Raw genomic sequence first — 23,127 nt, 5'->3', positions numbered from 1 at the left:
GCTACAATCCGAAAAGACTGCACTATGACTGTATTCTCAGATGTTCTGCGTATAGCCGTAAAATAAAACTTGACTTTCCTTGTTCTTTCCGCGTACTCTTCACGTTTTAAATTGGGTCATTTTTATACTGTACAGTTGATTTATTTATATATATATATATGAAGTGAGAGAAAGAAAATTGAGAATTATAATTTTATATGTATTTTTTCTACGTGTGGGAACTCGATAAAAATAGTAGTGTGTAGTATGACAGCCATATGTAATTATCGAATTACCCAATTACCGAATTATCGAATTTACCTACCGGTGTTATTTTTTCTTAGCTGGAAAAAAATACTAATTTTTATATACTACTTTTTATGTGACACTGGGCGTTTCTCTATTTCCTTAATTAATTTTTTATTGTCTTCATCAATAAATACAGATATACATGTATTAGCTTCAATTGCGAACACTTCTTTTCACGCGCTACACACGGAACGAACTGTTACGTATGTGAAAAACCTATAGAAAACATTTATTTTATATCTCTCTGCTTGGAGGTACCTCGGCAACTTTTCTATCGCCATCACCGCAGTGAGCGGACTCCCATAAGACTCAATGCATTTTTAGATGTTGCGCAACTGTTCCGTCGCCTAGCTGTTGCCCTGCTGTCGCCCTGCTTGGCGACACCTCGGCAACTTTTCTGTCGCTGTCGCTTCAGTGAGCGGACTCCCATAAGACTCAATGCATTTAACCAGAGCAACAAGATAGTTGCCCGACAAAATGTTGCCAGTGAGCAGTAGCCCTTATTTTGTTCGGGGCCGCGGTGGCTGAGTGGTAGAGCGTTCGCGCCTGGTGCCTGGGGTCCTTGATTCGATCGCAGCTCCCGCCAAGTGAGCTTTGTAGTAGACAAGAACCGTGATTTTTCTCTGGGTTCCCCCCATTTCCTCCCACTTTCTTTATTCCATCATTTCATTAATTTCTCATCATCACCGCCTCCTTTAGTCTAGCCGGCATAACCGTGGGACGTAAAACTTAAAAGATTTCATTTCATTTCATTTTACATCATTTTGTTTATTTCAATGATCAGTGTTGATCGGTATTCGATTTGTTTTCCTTTAAAGGCTAATAACAGAATAGAGTTTCCACTTTTGCGTGTGTAAAGTTAAACAAAGAAATCTTTTAAAGTATCTTATCCATTTGTGTAAAGAGAAAATATTACGCTTCGATTAAGTCACAAGGAAACTGAAAAGAAAGCGTCGCACTGGGTCTGGGAGTCGCTGCTATACAAAAGGTAGTTATAAACGTGAAGCGAACGAGTGAACAAGCGTTCGATTCGTTCCGTGTCGTGCACAGGACTTGTGAATTCAGGAACTAATGAGATAGAAACACGAAAAGTTGTTTTCACCGGGATTTTCTTCCTTTATTAGTATTACTATTAATTTAGCTGACTCTGGAGAGTATTTGCAGCTGAAACACGTAAGTTGTAATCTTTCTATTACAAAGAAAATAATAATTATCATAAAATATTTCTTTTTTATAATTTTCAATGATTTACCTAGAGCTTCACACCTATTTTCAGCAACAAGTCAATATGACACATAAACATATTAGCTTATCACGGGATCTGAAACACTTTTGAGCTACAACCGGGAATCGATCCGTACTCTCACACATGAAAAGTTTGCAGCGGGATTTTCTTCCTTTATTAGCATTACTATTAATTTAGCTGACTCTGGACAGTATTTGCAGCTGGAACACGTAAGTTATAATCTTTCTATTGCAAACAGAAAATATAATAATCATGAAATATTTCTTTTTTTATAATTGTTAATGATATACCTAGAGCTTCACACCTATTTTCAGCAACAAGTTAATATTACACATAATCATATTAGCTTATCACGAAATCTGAAACACTTTTGAGCTACAACCGGGAATCAATCCGTACTCTCACATGTGAAAAGAGGAGACATTAATCGTTTACCCATGAGCACAAGGACACCCACAGGATTTCTAGAGGCGGCGAACTGAACGGCGAAACACCACACACAATAACAGAAGCGAACACTCACGCAGCTTGCACCATACACGGGGGTACACATGCAAGTTATCACACACATTGCATAACCTTATTATAGTAAATATACTATAGAACAATATTATTTTTATATAGGGTGTTCCATTAAAAGTGACGGATTTAATATGATTAATAAAATACTGTATATTAACAAACTGGTAAATATTTTTACACCATTACAACGAATAAATATTTCGATTTAAGAATCAAAGATGATATTCGGTATATGCTTCCAACGATTTGTATATTTCTCCAAGGCATTCTATTAAGCATATGAAATCCGTCGGTTTTGTTGGGACACCCTTTTAAAATATATTAAGTACTATAATATATAAACAAACAAATCGAATATGTGTTGACATTTATTTCGTAACAACTGAACCCTTTTCAAAAATCTAGGGGTGAGCAATTAATCTCCCCTTATTCTACCCTGTGGACGGCCATGCAAGAGAAAATAGTTATTTATTTATTTATTATTTTTCTGTTTAAATTTTATGTTTTGAGGATGTTCACCTACTCCCTAGCGAAGTTTGATATTTTTCAGCTCTTCTCTCTGTTCTAGTGGGTAGCATGCGTCCTTTGGTGCACAAGTTCGATGGTTCAATTCCCAATAGGAGAGCATTGAATGCACTATACTGAGTTAGATCTCACATTGAACTCTGGTTTTCATCCTAGCTTTACTTCAAAGGACGTAAATACAAATCAATCAACAACGTTGCAAAAATAAATAAATAAATAAATAAATAAAAAGAAAATTTTAAAAAACACATCCCAAGTCACCTGAATTTACTTTTCCTCAAAATATTTACAAATTTTCAGATAAACTATTCAAAGGCCAATTTACATTGTAATCATTAACAATATTAATAACAACAATAAACAATGTGAAATGAAGTGAAAACTTGGCTAGGAAATGTATTTAGAAGTATCATATTGGCACTCGTTGACAGAGCTGCCGAAAAAGTGGAAAGAAATTTCAGTTAGAATTGCCAACCGTTAGCTTTTAACCTCGACATCTTACGCTTGCAAATCAAGAATTTCCACTCTACTTTAAAACACCCTAAATATATATATACAGTATATATATATATATTATAATTCTTTGAAAATTAGGAAAGATGTGAAAATAAAAATCAACAATAAAAACTTAATGAGATGATTGTATTCGAAAATGAATGAAGGGTAAGAATTAACCAAGAGGTAATACTAAGTTTAGAAATTTCGTGGAAAGAAGAAAATATTCAAGAACTATCGTCCTACAACTGACAAAGTACTACAAACATTCTTTTTAACGTGTTAACAATTTGAATAGGTATCAGATCATATTGGGATTCATAACATCAACGAAGGAAAGTATTTAAAATATTGTAACATGACATTAAACTGTAAATAAAAACTATTAGTACTTTATTTATATAATTTTTAAATTCTATGAAACTGTGCTTCTAAAATTTTAATTTTGTATTTCGTTTCTCACAAGTCAGTCAGAACATATTTAAAAAATGTTACTGCTACTTACAAAATACTATTTTTTTTAATCACAGCAAACTCACGATTACTTGAAGGGTACACGGAAAGAATCGACATTTTACATTTTTCTCAGGAGAAGCAATTTAAAGTGTTGATGGTCGCCTTCTTTTTTTGTATAGTTGTTTTTCTTGTGTAAGTTTGTCTGCAACAAGTAACTTTTTTCACATTATTCGAAAATGTACTTCTAGTGCATTTAGAAGTACAAACTAGCACCAACATTTGGTGTTCATATTAACTTTTTCGGAAAAATTGCAATGAGCCCCTTTTTCCGTGTACCCTTCATTTGTGTACGCGCTTTTAGTGTGCTGATATATTTTCCTATTTTGGTGTTCTTTAAAACACGAGTTGCTATGCACTAAGAATGAATTCCATAATTGATATATTTCCTTTTCTGTCAATTAAATGCCTTTAATAGCATTAAAGTTCATATTTAAAGTGAATAAAATCATATAGCCTATATATATTATTTCACTCCAATCAACATAGACGATTATAGAGTGAAACTTAATTTATCTTCTCCCCCTTAACCCTCAACATACAAAAGGTATAAAATTCTCATTGTGCTTCTGTTTGCATTACACACCAATGAATATTTTCAAATCTTGATTGATCACTGGCAGAGATAATTTAAATATGGATCACAATTTATATAGTCTCATTATTGAAATGTAGACTTAGATAGGAAATATCTCTTTAGATAATCATGCGCAACAACCGGCCGACTGACCTCTTTTATCCGGTCCATCTGACCCCTTATTAGAAATATGCTTCTTACATAATCTTAAACTGAATTGAAAACATTTACTGGATAACTAATATCCATCTTAGGAATAGCATCCGCTTAGTGTACCATGTAACATTGAGAGATCAGTTCAGAATATGAGTAAACAAATTCCCCACTAAAATGATAAATAAATAAAAATTTTCTGCGTTTATTTAGTAAATGAATACTGTAGTTATCGTTATAACAGTTTTGTGTTTCTGTGTTGTTAGTGAACGATGATCGAGTTTCTCAATTAAATATGCTCATTCCAATGTTATTAAAATGTATGGCCCTCTACGCCAGTTAGTCCTCTGTGATTGGCCCACTACCTGTTCCAAATTGCACATACCTGCTAGAGCACTGCGCAAATTTTCCGGTCACCAGGTCGATATTGGTGACTAGAAATTTAGAGCTGGTGACCAGTGTTCAATAGGAATGGTTTCTGCCCAAACTCACAGGGCTGCGCAGTTTCTGTTTCGCACGAAAATAATTGTCACTGAGTGAGAGAAAACATGGAATGTGAAGTCTTTCTTTGTCAAACCAAAGGCCGGGGAGCAGTGACGACGCCAGCTTTAAGTTCTTAGGGGGGCAAAGGAGGGGCAGATACATTTTCGGGGGGGGCGGCTATTTGCCATACCAAAAATGATGCATTTATTACGTTTGACTTATTTTACATTACATTATGTATTTCGTTGCTGTTTTCATATTAGACCTATATGATTACAAATTAAACTTATTTCAAGTAAAATTTGTAACTAACAAATAAGTAACCTCTACACATGAAACATTTTTCAATGAAACTTTTGAGGCCTAAACATAAATTGAATTAGTTTCGCATATGCACAAGTAACACAAGCGTCTTGCTACGTATCTCTTTCTCTCTCTCTCTCTCTCTCTTTCTCTTTATATATATATATATAAGAGAGAGAGAGAGAGAGAGAAAGAGGATTTAGGAGGAGCTGCTGCAAATGTCGTGGTCCAATCCAGAAGGAGTGTAAGTACTAGATAGAAAAATGAAACCGTAGTTTAGAAAAACACATCTCCGTATGTACAAATACAAATTCTCTTATTATTAATGAAATTCTTATTATTCCTTGGGCCTCTGAAGTGATTATGTGTGCCCAAACAGCGAATGTCACGAACATCCAGATCCTAACTGTTATAACATTTTTGTTCCACAAGGAAAATCACCGAAGTAAATTAATTAGGAAAACTGTGAAACACCACCGAACGTTACAAAGATAACTTAAGTCATTATTTATATAGTTTTTAAAGTGTATAGTAAACTCACGATATACTTATTACAGTCTGAGGTCTGGCTGCACCCCGCTTTCTCAGTTTTTACCTTCTCAGCAAAACTTGTGTCAGAGATGTGGGCATTTCTTTGGAACGCGTCGATAGCATAATTCAGAATGGCTTGGGTATGCTCAAGTTCTCGGCATAATGGGTCCCCAAAATATCTGTCAGGAGAATAAAAGAGTGACGGCATTAAGAGAAGTCTTCTTCCAATTTGACCATAATGCTGATCAATTTCGCTCACGAGTAGTAACCATGGACGAAATATGTTTCTACCACCATGATCCTGAAACGAAACAACAGTCAATGGAGTAGTAGCACTCATTTCTCCCTCGCCCCAAGAAGTTCAAGACACAGAAGTAGGTTGAGAAACCGTTTGCAACATTCTTCTGGGATAAGTATGGAGTCGTATTCATAGACTACCTCCGCTACGGTTAGATATTTAATCCAGAATCTCTACATTACTTACAAAACTAAAAGAAAAATTCGAAGTTCAACGCCGCGGAAAATGAAAAGAAAGGAATTATGTTCCTTCAGGAGAATACACCTGTCCATAAAGCCCCTGCGAACACAACTGACATTGCATAATCTAGGATTTCAATGTCTAGATCATCATTCTTATTCCACAGATTTAGCTCCATCTAACTATTACGTGTACTTATTTCCCAAACTTAAATAACACTTGAAAGGACGCCATTTTAGATCTGATAGGGGTAGTGCTACGAACAGTGGTGCGAGGAAATCTTCAGATTTTTTCTTTTCTGCAAAAACTGGTTCACTATACAAGGTAGTATATTGACTCTCGGGGGAAGTGTAAAAGTAAAACTTCACCATTCCACGTGCATTCCTTCTGGGTTGGGCTACGAATATTTCAGCAGTTCCTAGTCAATATGGTAGACGTCACGTCAGTATTTTGAAACAAAATACGTAAGGGAGCAAATTACTAACTAAAGATCAGCACTCTGACAATACGTTTTATTGGGAATCAATTTAATTCCATAAATTTATTATCATTTACAGGAAGAGAAAACACAACTCTTTTTATCCCTTTCAAAAAATTAATCACTGGTAGTTGCAAACCAACCTCCTGAATATTGAAAGCTGAGAATAATGTTTCAGAAAAAAGAAGTATAGAACCTTTAAATAAAACAAAATATGAAACTGAAAACTTAAAACCTGGATAAATACAAACAAGTTACGTAACTGGTTTTACCTTTCTTTTGTTTCCAATCGAAGTTGATCCAATGAGAAGAAAACAAATCGATCAAATCTAGTATTGTTCGCTAGGCACAATAATTAAAAATTATAAGAAAGAAATATAACTAAAATTTACCTCAAAAGGCGCTAAATTAGAAAACAGAAATATGCGTGCATACCCAGACGCTCAAAGAAGAAAGCTTGAGGACTAATCTGCCACATAGTAAAGGCATGGAGAGTAGACTACAATTTGACAATGAAATTGATTATGATACTGATATAAAATACTACATGTAGAATGTTTAAAGATTGTAGGAGTCTGGGGGGGCAGTCAGGGGGGCAGAAGTAGCTACTAGGGGGGCGCTCGCCCCCCTTGCCCCCCCTTTGGCGTCGTCACTGCCGGGGAGGGGGGAAGGCTATCATAATTTGTACGTAAGAGATACTGGCGACCATTATTTTTGAGTTGGCGAGTGCGTCTGATTTTGAAATTTTGTGCCCTGTGCTAGAGTGTAGGTAAATTCACAATGGCGGATCTAGAAAGTAAAAATTGGGGACTATGATAGATATCATGAGTTTACTATAAACTTTTAAAAATATATAAATAAGAGCTTGCATTATTTTTGTCACTCAAAAACCCGGCGCGTGGGGAGGCGTAGGCTCTTCCTGCCCAGAACTATATACACCATTGTAAATTCATTTTAACTAATTTTCGGCGTAACGTAATTCGACCAAATAGCAATTCCTGTTTCTCCAAGTGTCCAGGTCATTGAGCGAATCAAAAAGGCGGCGAAACAGGAAGACATAGCTTAAGTATAAAATATGCATAAACGTGCTAAAGGAAAGATGACCCATATGTGTATATACTATGAAAACATAACATATATCCATATACGTGTCGTATTTCCTCTGGCACGTTTATGCGTACTTTATACTTGAGCTGTGTCTTATATAAGTTTATTTCTAAACACGATTACAATGCTAGACAGGATCTGCGATTATGTATAACATAGCACACAATACAAAGTAAAGTTATGTTAATATAAGATATAACTCGTACGTGTCAGAAAACATATCGTATACTCGTACAATAGAATTGTAATCTATACTTAAATTATCTCTGCCAGTTATTAATCAATGTTTGGAAATACTAATTGGTGTATAACGTTAACAGAAGTGCAGTTAAAATGTTGTTCCCTGTTCGTGTTGGAGGTTAGGGGGGAGAAGACGAATTGTGTTTTATTCTATAACCATGTATATTGATATTAAAGTGCAATTATGTATAAATATAATTTTATTAATCATGAACATAAGCTTTAACGGTATTAGAGATTCTGATATGAGCCTAAAGTCGCTAAATTCGATTCAATAGGAAACCAGTTGAGAATGCTCCATGAGCATTGCCAGATGGAGCGGGAAAGAAAACTGTGATTGTTTCTACATGTAAAAGTAAGTCTTTTTATCCGCACCTTCGTCAGTTTCTCGCAAAAACTCGACAGGAACGAATTCAGTTTCTCTCTATGACTTACGGTTCCCGAGATATGGCTCCTTAAATCTTCCGAAATTCGAACTTTTTTGGCCAATATCTGGGAAACGGTGCCCAGTACTATTTGGTACTATTTGCTGGTTACTATTTGGTACCAAAATGTTCACCATCCTCTTAGGTATTAATCAACACCAATATGATCTATGACTCACGGTTCCCGAGATATGGCTCCTTAAATCTCCCGAAATCGGAACTATATTTTGGCCAATGTCTCGGGAATTTTAGGTCATAGAGAGATGATATTGGTGTTAATCAATACCTAACAGAATGGTGAACATATTTTACCAATATTTACTGGTAGCCACTGTCCAAGATAGTGGTCAGTTGGACAGTGGCCACCGGTTACTATTTGGTACCAAAAAGTTCACCATCCTTTTAGGTATTGATCAACACCAATATAATCTCTATATAACTTATGGTTTAGAGCAGCGTTTCCCAACCTTTTTCAACTTGCGGCACACTATGGGTGTAAGTTGAATTCTCGCGGCACAGTCATAGATATTATTGTTACTATTATTATTTGCAAATATAAAATACCATGGTAATTTTCTTTCTGTGATTACTGATCTCCTCACAGAGATGAAAGCTTGATCACTGGTTTTCCCCTATACTAATTCATTATGCTTATTTTTTATTCTAATTTTAAAATAGAGAACAATTGCAATGAAATATAGGACTCAGATTGTTAAAAATGCGCTTACTTTTTCGAAAACTGTATCCAACCTTTCACTAAGAACGAAGATCACTAAATAACGAACGAACAAACAAATGTCTTGTACTTTTAACTTTGCTGTTTTAACCAAAACCGGTGCATATTATTGCAATCATACAGCTTGCGATGCGTCGAAGTCAAAACACAACTGTTGAACAAAGAGTTGTTTTGTCATTCATGTGCGAATGAGTGTTCTACGAACGTTCACTTGACGCGTACCGTACAAGTGCTTCCATTTCAGATGTTAGTATGACTCTCAATTGAAACGTAACATAGCAGCTAACCGTGGAAATGTGTACGAGCCGAAATACTGTCTGCTACACAGTAATAGAGGTAGAATAATATATTACAATCACAGTAATTTTTTCCATGGTAGAAATTCATAGTAATGTGAAATACAAAAATTAACATTTTTTTAATGTCTTGCAATTTGGTTGCTAAAGAATTAATAATTTTGTTTCGATTTCCTCGCGGCACACCAGCGGTCCATTCGCGGCACACCAGTGTGCCGCGGCACACCGGTTGGGAAACGCTGGTTTAGAGTGACGTGAAAAATTCCATTACTCTTTCAGAAAGTTTTTGATGCTCTATCGCATGGAGGGCTCAAAATTATTTAAAAAAAAAAAATCGCAAAGAACAGACACACATAAAGAATTCAGTAACTAACTTTTTTTAAGTTCGTTGAATATATCAAATAATTATGGAATAAATTGCTAATGTATGGGAAATTTCTTTAAAATAAATAAATAAATAAAACCGTATATCATAAAGATACTGAAAGCGCGTGCCCGGATAATCGTGAGTTTGCTGTATATCAAAACGTAGTATTTAATAAGTAGTAGTAAAATTTTGTGATGTACAACTCTAACAGTCGTTCCATGCAAAATTTAGCTGCCGTTTCTGTTTTCGAATAATGATGTAAAGAAAGAGAAGCTATAATCAAAATCAAAGTTTTAAAATCAGGGCTTCGTAGAATTTGGAAGCGCTGTAAAGTGGTAACAATTCTATTTACAGATGAAAAATGTGTTAAACATTATGCTATAATAATGGTTCCTAACCTAGGGGACGTGAAGAGCGAGCAGGTAAGGCGCGACCACTGGTAGAAATAAACTACACCCGTAATTACAAATATTACGAATAATGTAACAAAGAGAAGCTAAAATAAATACTACACATACACAAAACATCTACAATGTGCTGGAGTATGAACTGTGATTCCATTGAGAACAAAGCTAGTAAAAATATTCATAAGACGGTAGCCTGCCATATTTCCTCATGAGAATACGGGACACCTTCGATCCCACCCACCCAACTGTACAACACAATACTTTTTTGAAAACATTTTCACTGCATTATTTGAAATGGGTACAAAGAAGTAACGAACAATCTGTTCTTAACAAACGCTATGCTGCTGGAGAACTCTTACGAGTGTTTTGCGTTTACATGACTTTTTTTTTTTTTTTAACCTGAAAATGCTACCAAAATAATATGTCATTTAAGAATCTAGCAGACAAAAGAAAATAATGAACCTACAATGTCCTACATAAACACAATAGTGCGTATTCTAAAACGACTCACGAAAATTAAATGTTGTTCATTGATGATGATAACAATAATGCGGTTTTCACAGAAAGAAAATTAGTACATGAAATTTTACTCATATATTGTACGAAATATAATTTTCTTTTCTTAAATACAGAACGTTACATCTTGCTGATATTGATATCGAAAAGTTGGAGGATCGGGTCAGATGCTCAAGTATGTTTTGCCCAAGCATTAAAATGTTGGACATTTGCTTAAGTACCTTATCTTGCTATTGATCATGAACTGGAAATCCATGTCAGGCAAGAAAATCTTGACTAATGGTCAAAACGGAAGGTTGAGATTTTCATCTATATATATAAAAGAGAACGCACAAAATCCTTTGTCCGCTCATCACGCTAATACGGCTGAACCGATTTCTTTCATTTTTGGGGGGTTGTTAGGATTTGGACCCTAGATGGTTTTTATCATATCACTTTAATTTTCAATTAGCAGTGTCTTGAGATAATTGACCAATCAGGTGTTCATACGTAGAAAAAATCCTTTGTCCGCTCATCACGCTAATACGGTTGAACCGATTTCTTTCATTTTTGGGGGGTTGTTAGGATTTGGACCCTAGATGGTTTTTATCATATCACTTTAATTTTCAATTACCAGTGTCTTGAGATAATTGACCATTCAGGTGTCCATACGTACAAATCCTTTGTTATTAGTTCATCATATAAAAATAAACGTACTTATATGCAACCCGCATGACCCTGTGACTCGGCGGGTTAACATAAATGACAGGCGCTATAAATCACTTGAAAGCGAAAAAGTAAAAATTATCTAAGTAACAAAGTTTATTGCGTTCCGGGATGACCGCAGCGAAGCGGGGCGGGTTGGGGTGACCGCAGCGAAGCGGGGCGGGTTAACATAAATGACAGGCGATATAATGTTAACATTAGTGCAATCTTCTATGGTTTTTATCATATCACTTGAAAGCGAAAAAGTAAAAATTATCTAAGTAACAAAGTTTATTGCGTTCCGGGGTGACCGCAGCGAAGCGGGGTGAACGCTGCTAGTATATGATAAAATATAAGCAGGTTGGCACAAATTAGATAAAATTTTACTATGATTTTTTATTAATAAGACTGAATGTTTTTCATGAATCATTTATGTCAAAGAAGATCTTAATATTCCTGAAGTATGTGCATGGGCTTGCAATTTAGGACTCAATCCTAGCAGTTATCACATTCTCAGTATCATATTTTCCATATTACGGAGGCAAAACACTGTATCTGAGCAATTCAAGGTACAAACTTGATTTCTTTCATTGCTTAAAAGACTTAAGAAAAAGAGAATAACTAAATACAGACGATATTGTATTTAAAACAAACTGTCCTTTTACACTGTATGCACGAATTCTTCAATAAATCACATTAATTTCTTAGGTTATGTCAGTATAATTCAAATGAGCTGTATTGAAGGAAATTATATTAAATTTTTCATTGTTTGAAACAATATGTTTTGTGTGTAATAAGAACAGTGTTAGCCAGGAGACGAGATTTAAGGCTGTTTCGTCTTTAAAATGAGGCGTGAAAGTGTTGTCTCTAAAAACCTGTTTATTGGAAGAGTTCAGTGTCAACTCGAAAATTCTTCCTCGACATTATGTTGGGTAACACTAATACCATAATCTACTTAGTACTATTATATAAAAGAGTGGAAGTGATTCGCTCATCATCGCCTAGATCATACTTCTTTCTGTAAATATAAACGTGAAATTTGGACAGAATATTCTTTGGATGTACTCCACTAGCGCACAAAGAAATGAAAGAAAGTGCTTATGGTGTCGCGAGCACACAATATTCGATGCTGCGCTGTTATGTTTGGATTTCTTTTATAAATTATATAAGAGATTGTTTCTGTTACATAGAGAGGCAAATATCAAGAAATATAATAGACGTTTATTATAACATGATTAATTGCCACATTTTGATTTTTGAAAAATATGGGAAGATGTTTTTGTATGAAAAGTTAAATAGCAAGAAGTATAACATATACGTACGTAATATTATTATCTAGTAAATTTTATATCCACGATCTGTCTTTAATTGGCATTTACCCATTTTTAGTTCGCACCTATAAAAAATAAAAAAAAGTATGTATCACCGGCTACCACCACAGTATAAATGCCGCTAAATGTGTAACTTTCGTCAAGGGGAAGATTTAAGTCTGTTTGTGTACCAGTCTTAGACAATTTAAAATACGATTCTTGAATTTCATTTATGCACAATTATCCTTGCTGTTTACTTTGAAAATGATTACCTTATGTTAATTAAGAACAGCAATTTATTTATTTATTTTTTTAACTATATGCTGACAATATGAAAGTATAAAGACATGACATGTAATATGTTGACCTATCTCCAAATTCTGTTTTCTTCTCCAGCGCGAAATAAACTAATTAATCTTGTGCCCAGTGATAATGCAATATTTGTTTCGAGAGTGTAGGATGGTGATTTTGAAAAGAAAAAGATTACTATTGCCAAAAACTGTTTGACACAATGGAGCATCATCGCATCATATTTTGCGCACTCGAGGTTTGTTATTTATGTCATGATCGCACATAGGCCTTGTTTGTACGCTCCCGGCCTATTGCTTTTATCACGGAGGCAAGAGATAAGAAAGGATTTTTTGGAGCATATATTCCAAGGGAAATGAAGATTTAAAAAAAAAAAAAAAGAATTGAGTATCTCACACATTCATGAAATTAGAGAGATGAAATTCAACATATAAACTCTTCTTTGAAATAAGGGAATACGCATTTCAGCGCTTTCAAAAATGCCGCTTCTAACGGAGACATTTCTGTAATATTCAAACTTCTCTTCTTTTCTTCATAGACTGTCGAATGTAAAGATTCGCTTAAGTTGGACGTGTGGAATTCGGTACATAGATTCTTAATTAAAAATAAGATAACACGTATTTCAAGAGCAGAAAGTAGGTCATATTTATTATATGGAAATTTCCTTTTATTTATACATAAAGTGCAGAGTGTGACAATTTAAATTTCCCGTTTTATATTTATTACACCTTATCTTCTCGTGAGAAGAACGGAAACTTCTGCTACTGTATGTAGGCCTATAATCAAAATACGATAAAATATACACTATGTGATCAAAAGTATCCGGACACCTGGCTGAAAATGACTTACAAGTTCGTGGTGCCCTCCATCGGTACTGCTGGAATTCAACGTGGTGTTGGCCCACCCTTAGCCTTGATGACAGCTTCTACTCTCGCAGGCATACTTTCAATCAGGTGCTGAAAGGTTTCTTGGAGAATGACAGCCCATTCTTCACGGAGTGCTGAACTGAGGAGAGGTATCGATGTAGGTAGGTGAGGACTGGCACGAAGTCGGCGTTCCAAAACATCCCAAAGGTGCTCTATATAAGTCAGGACTGTGCAGGCCAGTCCATTACAGGGATGTTATGGTCGTATAACCACTCCGCCACAGGCCGTGCAGTATGAACAGGTGCTCGATCGTGTTAAAAGATGCAATCGTCATCCCCGAATTGCTCTTCAACAGTGGGAAGCGAGAAGGTGCATAAAACATCAATGTAGGCCTGCGCTGTGAGAGTGCCACGCAAAACAAGGAGTGCAAGTCCCCTCCAAGAAAAACACGACCACACCATAAGACCACCACCTCCGAATTTTACTGTTGGCACCACACACGCTAACAGATGACGTTCACCGGCCATTCACCATACCCACACTCTACCATCGGATCGTCACATTGTGTACCGTGATTCATCATTCCACACAACGTTTTTCCACTGTTCAATCGTCCAATGTTGACGCTCCTTACACCAAGCAAGGCGTCGTTTGGCATTTACCTGCGTGATGTGTGGCTTATGAGCAGCCGCTCGACCATGAAATCCAAGTTTTCTCACCTCACACCTAACTGTGATAGTACTTGGAGTGGATCTTGATGCAATTTGAATTCCTATGTATTGGTCTGGATAGATGTCTGCCTATTACACTTTACGACCCTCTTCAACTGTCGGCGGTCTCTGCCAGTCAACAGACGAGGTCGGCCTGTACGCTTTTGTGCTCTACGTGTTTCTTCACGTTTCCACTTCACTATCACATCAGACACAGTGGACCTAGGGATGTTTAGGAGTGTGGAAATCTCGCGTACAGACTTCTGACACAAGTGACACCCAATCACCTGACCACGTTCGAAGTCCATGAGTTTCGTGGAGCGCCCCATTCTGCTTTCTCACGATGTCTAATGACACTGAGGTCAAGCGAAAGTAGCCAATCAGAGATGCCGATGCTCGGTTGCTTTTGGCTTCATTGCTTTAATAGGATGAAGATACCTATGGGCAGATCCTCTATTTTATAACATCCTTGGTTAATACGTAGTTTCAGAGTTCTCCTCCCCCACCGCCACATGTTTTCTGAAAGAAACACTAGTTTCACATAGCTACTTTGAGAAAATTATGATTATGCCAAAAGAAACTGATTCCTCCTAAATACAGAAAAATAATTTAAATTAAGTTAAAATAAGTATTTGTTCTGTTTTCAAATATTTTCTCATACTCGCTAACCCCATCAGAAATAGTGTCCGCTTTTCTGAGTTTGACATCTTTAAAAAGTTGACCTTTGTACGGGTCTCTCTCTCATTATCTCGTTCGTCAAATCTATTGTGTGGATTGAAACTGATAAACTTTACAAACTTATTTATTGAGGTCATTCTCATCGTTTTGGAATTCTTGTTATCTTACAAGAATAAGGAATTTGGGACTGAAAGCCATTGTTGACTTCGAATAAATATGAATAAATAGGGGAATTCATATTGCTTATCTAACAATTTTAATCCTTCACTTTAATCTATATTTATTAAATATGAGTTAGGTTTGAGAAAATAACAGCACAACATAGATATAGATAAAACAGATGGAATGTTTATTTTGCTTTAAGTATATTATTTAACTGAGAAGCGCTATCGGTGATGGCTCAACGTCACATGTTCGTTCACTCATGCCAAGAATTGCAGAAAAGCTCCCTGATTTTTTTTGTATGATCCTTAATATTGTCGTTTTAAACAATATTTAAAAAGTACCCATCGTTTTAACTCCTCTCAAGTGTTCATAGTGTCAAAGATTACTTTTTTTAAGTGTTCTACATGTAAGTTCATAATTTACTGCATAAAGCTGAAACATTCTTTAACGTGATTATGTAGGCTCCGAGTAATAAAATGACAACTATGCTATGACGTAATATATTTTACAGGATATTGAATGATTATCATAAGTAAGATTTAATATAATCCTCTAAAAACATCAAGGATGTAGAAGTAACTAACATGTCAAGGGTAGATCTATTAAATGAGACTAAAAATAATATATGCTATATGCTTTTCCTAGGACATAGCCTAAACACTTCAAGTGAATTTAAAGTTATCGCTTGACTTCATGTAGAAAGTACATTATTTATTCTTAGAAGTCACCGAAATCCTCTTGTGTATAGGGTAATGTTTGTTAAAAGATGTTAATAGAAATTTACAATGAATACTTAAGACAAAAGCATTTCATCGGAGAAACGTAAATTTCACATGTACAGACATATCCTAAAAATGTATGGTGATAATGTGACATCTGGAGTTCCCAAACATTTCCCCATAAAAATTTCGAGTTTTGAAAAGTATATTGTTATAGGTATATTGAATATCCTGAAAATTTACAATGAAATATACGACAAATGGAACATCGAACTTTCATTTTTTTTTTTAAATTTTGACACTAATTTGCTTGGAATTATTTGAGTAAGCTAAAATAATTAAAAATGATAGCAATTTAATTTTACAATTTACATTTATTTTAATAACATATTATAGCGTTTTTCTTACTAAGGTACTTGGTTTCTATTAAGTAATATCGTCTATATTGAAAACTTGTACCATGGTTAAAATACTTAATCAAATCAATTGAAAAGCTCAAAAGAACTCCTATAATTGTTATTGTCATAGTTTCTTTATACATGTAGGTTATATCGGAACCGGAAATATCATTCTTGCCAATTTGTTGATAAATTAATACAGAAATATGATTCAAGTACTTAAACAATGATGAGGTGACAATTCAGACATGCAAGCTAGCAGCACATTTCTCACATTTGAGTACGAGACATATTCAAATAGGGCCGATAATTGTTTACGCGGAGTTGGCAACGCTCATGAAGTTAAGCATGCGCAATAGTGTACCCTAGTATTCTGTGCTTGCAACAGAGATAGAATCGCCCGAGTGGTGTTCGTACGTACGAGTAGCAGCAAGGTGAAATAGCTGTAATAATACAAAATCCCGCCAAATGTGAAGTGAGATCTATCATACGATTTCTGAAATCCGAAAGCAGAATGCAACTATCCATTGGGATTTTTGTGGAATTTACGGACCGACAGTAATGATTGAAGTGAAGGTCAGTCAAGGGTGCAGAGAGTTTTGGGAAGGGCGTTCAAATGTTCACGACAATAAGAGATGATGATGATATCATACGAAGAAACAGGCAATGCAATTGTGATACTCTGGTTCTCCTAAAGCGAAGAAATTCAAACGGACATTACTAAATCATTGCAATTTTGTTTTGGGACCAGGAAGGTGTGACTCTTGTGGAATTGTTGGAACCAGGACGAACAATTACAGCAGAAGTACATTTCCAAACAATGAATAATCTGCGACGTGCCATCCAAAATGAGTGAAGAGGAATGCTACATTCTGTAACTCATTTGATCCATAACAATGCCCTCCCACATATAGCTGCTCATGCGTTTGAGACAATTCAAACATTTCGATGGGAACTATTCAATCATCTCCCTTACAGCCCCGACCTTGCACCCAACAATTTCTTTTTTCATCTGAAAAAGTAACTTAAATCGAAGTGTCTGAACAACAGTGAAGTTCTCAAAACATCAATTTCGGATTATCTGCACTCTCATTCGGCACATTTTTACACAAAAGGTATACGGAAGCTTTTGCTACGTTACAGAAAATGTCTGGAGGTTCATCGTGCCTACGTAGAAAAAAAAAATCCCACGATATGTACTTGTATATCAATCACTAAATTTCTTCTCCGTTCATTTTCTTGTTTGTATATATAGTCACCATTGACACGAGTGGCATAATGGTTAACATTCGAACTTCAGGGCAGAAGCATCTAGTTCGATTCGTTCGATTCGATAATATCGTTGCTGAAAATCTTATTTATAATGCAAAAAAAAAAAAAGTCGATCTATGAGTAACGCTAATTCCTAATAGTACACTGTCAAGCTAATATATGTCGCTACTTGCCTGCCTTATGCCAATAGATGGCGCTAGCGTACACCAATTTGTAGATTTAAAACTATTGTGACGATTTAATTGAAATTTAAACTATATTGTTTCAATTTGATTATTTGAAAACGGGTAATGATACTAGTGATGGTACCTTGTTGTTTATTTTAGGCCAAGTAAAGAATTAGAGCTATTAATTCAGAAATGTTTTAACCTATAGTGTACAAAGGGCCGAAGGTGTGGGGGCAACAACTACATGATTTTAATTCCAAATGAATAAATAAATAAGTTACCATTATACTGTCATGTTCCGAAATTAGAACTTCAATCCGCCATATTTCTAATAACCTCATTGACTGTTTTTTTTTTTAATTCATTTTAATACCCTTCATTAATTATATAACTTCCTTTCTTCCTTCCCAAATTTTTCTTCTATAATAAGTTACCTTCTGTAATTCACTCAAAATAAAATTTCTTTCCAGAGACTTATAAAAGGGAAACTCTGATATCCGTAAGCAGAACAGTATTTCTCTGTTTCTTACTTCGAAATAAATATATTAGGTTAGGGGGGAAGGAAAAAGGGCCCGCGACATATTAACTGATTCTTGTAGTACTCGACGAGAGAAGTCGATTAATGAAGGAATTTTCAAAATCGGCGCAGGCAAACATGGAGAAAATCGCATTTTCATGTACCGGTTCAAAATGAGGAAGGAAAAAGAGCCCGCGAGTTTTTCCTTCCCCATTCATGAAAATGTGATTTTCTCCATGTTTGCCTGCGACGAGTTTGAAAATTCCTTCACTAATCGATTTCTCTCGTCGAGTACTACAAGAATCAGTGAAAATCTCGCGGACCTTTTTTCTTCCTCCCAACCATATATTTTACTACAAAGAAAAACTAATAATAATAATAATAATAATAATAATAATAATAATAATAATAATAATAATAATTATTATTATTATTATTATTATTATTATTATTATTATCACCTATATCTTCGTATCATCAAAACTTGTTTTCTAATACTACTATGATACATTTACATTCGAATTCGAACAAGTTGAACGTGTTCGTTTCCTAAATAGCACATGAATTTTTCTATTCTTTCTCACTACATTCACTCATCTCTCATAATCACCGTCTCCTTTAGCCTAACCGGCATAACCGTGGGACGTAAAACTTAAAGATTTCATTTCATTTTTTTCTTTCTCACTACAATAAAATCTTTTTAAAAGTCTTTCTTATTTTAATATTTTGTTATCTTCTCTTCTTCACTTTAAGTACAATATTTTACCTCTTTTATTCAAGGCGCTACACGTTACATAATTTTCCTTCCTAAATGCACTCATACTTTGCTGTCAAAGATGTATTCTTTTTTTCTTTCCTATTTTGATTTAATGTTTCTATGTTGTGATAGCTGGTTGCTTTTAAAATGTCGGCCACGTATCGAGAAAAGAACTATCTCATTAATCTGATCTGAAAAGTGGGCACATTTGATAAGTTGATAAAGTAATATCACATTATTCTTATCATCTTGTTATTACACTACTTCAAATAATTATAATCTCGGTACGAGCCCACTTTATAAACAATAAAGAAAATAGTAGAAGTGTAATTAGGTACTTCATGTTATCTTTGAAATGTAAGATTTTTGCACTCAATTCTATTGTTGATATGTTTTCTAAGCTTTAAAGGAAATTTTCATGATTCATTGTTTATTTTCTAAAAGTAAACATCATTTGTTAAAAATAATACAGTTTTCTCAATGTTTCTCAATATATATGGCTAAGCGGTTAGCGTACGCGCCTTTACCTTTGGCGTGAAAGACGGCTGGAAGAAGTTCATGTGGTTAGGACCTCATATCAAGCTGTAGTTCAAAGTCTCATATAGCCTCTCTGCTGAAACGGATGCTAAATTCAAATAAATTAAGTATTCTGCCTGTCAACAGGTCCTGGGACTAATGATTGTTTTCTTCTTTCTGAGGTTCCGATCTGGAAATGTTTGCTTCATGATTCTCGGCCTTCAGCTTCCTCTTTTAACGTCCAATCTTTTCTTCTGTTTTTCAAATTATCGATCAGTTGTGTTCTTTCTACTCCTCTCTTTTCTTCAATCTTTTCCTCTATGGGGTTGTAAAAAAGACAATTTCTTCGCAAGATGTGTTCAATCCAATAGGCCTTTCTACGAAAGATGATGGCTGAGAGTGTCCTACCCGTGTTAAAACATCTTCAATCCGTTTTATCTTTTCTGTCTTTCTCCAGCATCACATTTCGAACCTCTCGAAATACGTCTTCTCTAACTTCTGTAATGTCAAAGTCACTGAACCATGCACTTAATCAGCTTCGTGCTTACAAGATACATTCGCGTAGTGCCCCCTCGAGAATCGTGTAAAATTGATTCAAATGCAAAGTTCTCCGTGGCAAAATATGTATTATACTATAATAATTTTAGCGGCCCATACCGGTAATTTGCATACTTATTGTCCTTCGTATATCCGGAATTCAATCATACACTACTATAAAGCTCGGACACAAAATTGCTTTTAGTTTCTTTAGATTTAACTCGACATGAATGTGGGCATATGCAAAACAAATTGGAAGTATTGCTTCTCTGACACATGTTAGCCACTCTAGTCGCCATCTTGGATTCGTCATATTGTATTCAATTTTCGGTTTCCCCCGCCAAGTGAACTTTGTGGTGGACAAACACCGTGTGCGTGGGTTTTCTCGGGGTTCTCTCGTTTCCTCCCACTTTCTTCATTCCACCATTTCATTCATTACTCATCATCACCGTCTCCTTTAGCCTAACCGGCATATCCGTGGGACGTAGAACTCAAAGATTGCAAAGATTGATCAATTTTCGGTTTTTCAAATAGAAATAGCTGCAAGTGATACATCAAATTCATGTGCAATTTTCTCGAAAATTCATTGGTGTAGTGAGGTTTATCATAGTTTGTACCGTTTAAGGTATTGCATGTTAAATGTCAGGCACTTCACGAGTATTAAACCAAATAGAAAGTTATGCAGGGCCCTGTGTTTATATGTAATTTTTTACGTGATTTATTGTTGATGAAATATTCTCTGAACGTACATACATACAGGCACACAGACGTCATACGGAAATGGTATATCTTCACTCAAATCTGGTCATATCTGGATTTACATTAGGTATTTTGATCGTAATACAATACTTTCTTGTTATAGTATAGCACGAAAGTAATAAAAATCACTCACAGAAATGTAATAAGATTATGACACCAATGTTGTAAAGAGTTTGTTTATACCTACAGTATTTTTTCAGTTAGAAATTATTTTGATTTGTCAACATCAAAAACGTAAGCGTAACTAGTATTACTCTGCAATGTCTATTTCCGAAGTGCCTGAACGGATTTAACATGCAATACCTTCCAAATGGTACAAACTACGGTAAAATTCACTACACCAATGAATTTCTGAGAAAATTGTACATGAATTTGATGTATTACTTGCACCTATTCCCATTTGAAAAACCGAAAATTGATTCCAATATGACGGATTCAAGATGGTGGCCAGGGTCGGTAACATGTGTCAGAGAAGCAGTACTTGATCCAATTTGTTTTACATATGCCAAATTCATGTCCACTTACATCTAAAGAAACTAAAAGCGATTCTGTGTCCAAGTTTTATAGTAGTTTATGATTGAATTCCGGATATATATGATGGTCCAAATGCAAATACCGGTATATGCAAAATACCAGTATGGGCCGCTAAAATTAGTGCAATGTATATTGGGCCACGGAGAACTTTGCATTTGAATCAATTTTACACGAATCCCGAGTGGACACTTCGTGAATGTACCTTGTTAGTCCAGTATTAACCTGTTAGTTGGGAGTGATCTTTCCTTGTTCAATGCCCCTTTGGTTACGGAAATTCTTGACCTGATCTCTTTGGTGCAATAAGCTACTCTCGTCAAAAGATTTCCCAGCTATTTGAACTGGCCCACCTCTTCAAGCTCTCTTTGCTCCACTCGGATCCATAAATAAGTGGGATATTGTCATGCCTTCCGATTTTTCGATGTCGATTTCCATTCCATATTGTTTCCCAATATCAACTATTTTACCCACTATCTCCTGTAGCCTCTCTTCGTTTCTCAGTATATTGACTGTGTAATCCGTATATCTAATCTTGTTAATGATCTGCCCTCTAATCTTGAAATCTCCAACTTCCATCAACCCTTCCTTCACTAAGTATTCACTGTAAACATTGAATAATTAGGGTGGCATATTAAATCCTTTTCTGATTCTTCTCGCAATCTCCACACTGTTGGTTTCTCCTTGACTCAAGGGCAATTTCACTCGTCCTGAGTCATCGGTCTCTCCATTTGGTCAGATTTCTTTAAATATTTTCAAAAGTTTGGTCCAATTGGCTCGATCGGAAGCTTTTTGCCAGTCAATGAAGTACTAACACAACTCTTCTCTTAATTTTCCTTCTGATTTAATTCTCATCAACCCAATAGCATCTCTGATACCTTTTCCTTTCCGGAATCCAAATTGATTTTCCTCCAACATCTCTTCTATCTTACTTTCCAGCCGTTTATTCAGTATTCGTGGAATGATCTTTCCAGTATGGGAAGGAAATAAGACTAATGAATCTGTGATCATTATATTTCCGTGCGTGCTTTTTCTTAAATAATGCCACCATTGTAACATATAGAAAATCATTTGGCCATTCTCCATTCAGGTAGACCTTGTTAATAAATGATGTCAGTACTTTTATTGGATTATCTCCTAGTCCCTTGAGCAAATTTTCTGGTATATGGGTTCTAGTGGCCTTTCTCCTTCGCACATCTTTGATGGCTTGTACTGTTTCACTTTTCAATATACTGGGTTCTCTTTCTTCTTTATCCACCTCTTCCTCTGTTTCGATAGTGATTTTGTTGTGCGGTTCTTCTGGTCATGTAGATCTTTTATGTATTCCTTCCGGATTCTAAGGATGCGTTGATAGTCAGTGACTACGTGACCTTGTCGATCTTCGATTTCAAACGTATGTATAATTCAGTTAGCTTTCTCTTCCAATTCTTGAGCTTTCTGACACATCAGGTCATAGATTCCGTACAATTGACCTTCCATTATTTCTTCATATATCTCTTTCATGTACTTCTCTCTGGTTCTCTTAGTTTTTCTTCTCAACCCCTTATTC

The 23,127-nt window shown here is 35.4% G+C and overlaps 1 protein-coding gene across 1 annotated transcript in view; it reads left to right on the top strand.

The window, feature by feature from the left end:
- The first annotated feature begins 1,276 nt into the window (after positions 1 to 1,276).
- Positions 1,277 to 23,127, top strand: part of LOC145666799 (facilitated trehalose transporter Tret1-like) — a 113,930-nt gene continuing 92,079 nt past the window's right edge. Inside the window, exon 1 of the mRNA XM_081734359.1 lies at positions 1,277 to 1,461. The gene's annotated coding sequence lies outside the window, so the exon portion shown is untranslated. The remainder of the gene's footprint in view (positions 1,462 to 23,127) is intronic.

This window comes from Thermobia domestica, chromosome 12 (assembly GCF_964235325.1).
Source record: "Thermobia domestica chromosome 12, izTheDome1.hap1.1, whole genome shotgun sequence".
Lineage (NCBI taxonomy): Eukaryota > Metazoa > Arthropoda > Insecta > Zygentoma > Lepismatidae > Thermobia > Thermobia domestica.
Note: the sequence above shows the minus strand (reverse complement) of the source record. Positions and strands in the feature narration are given on the sequence as shown.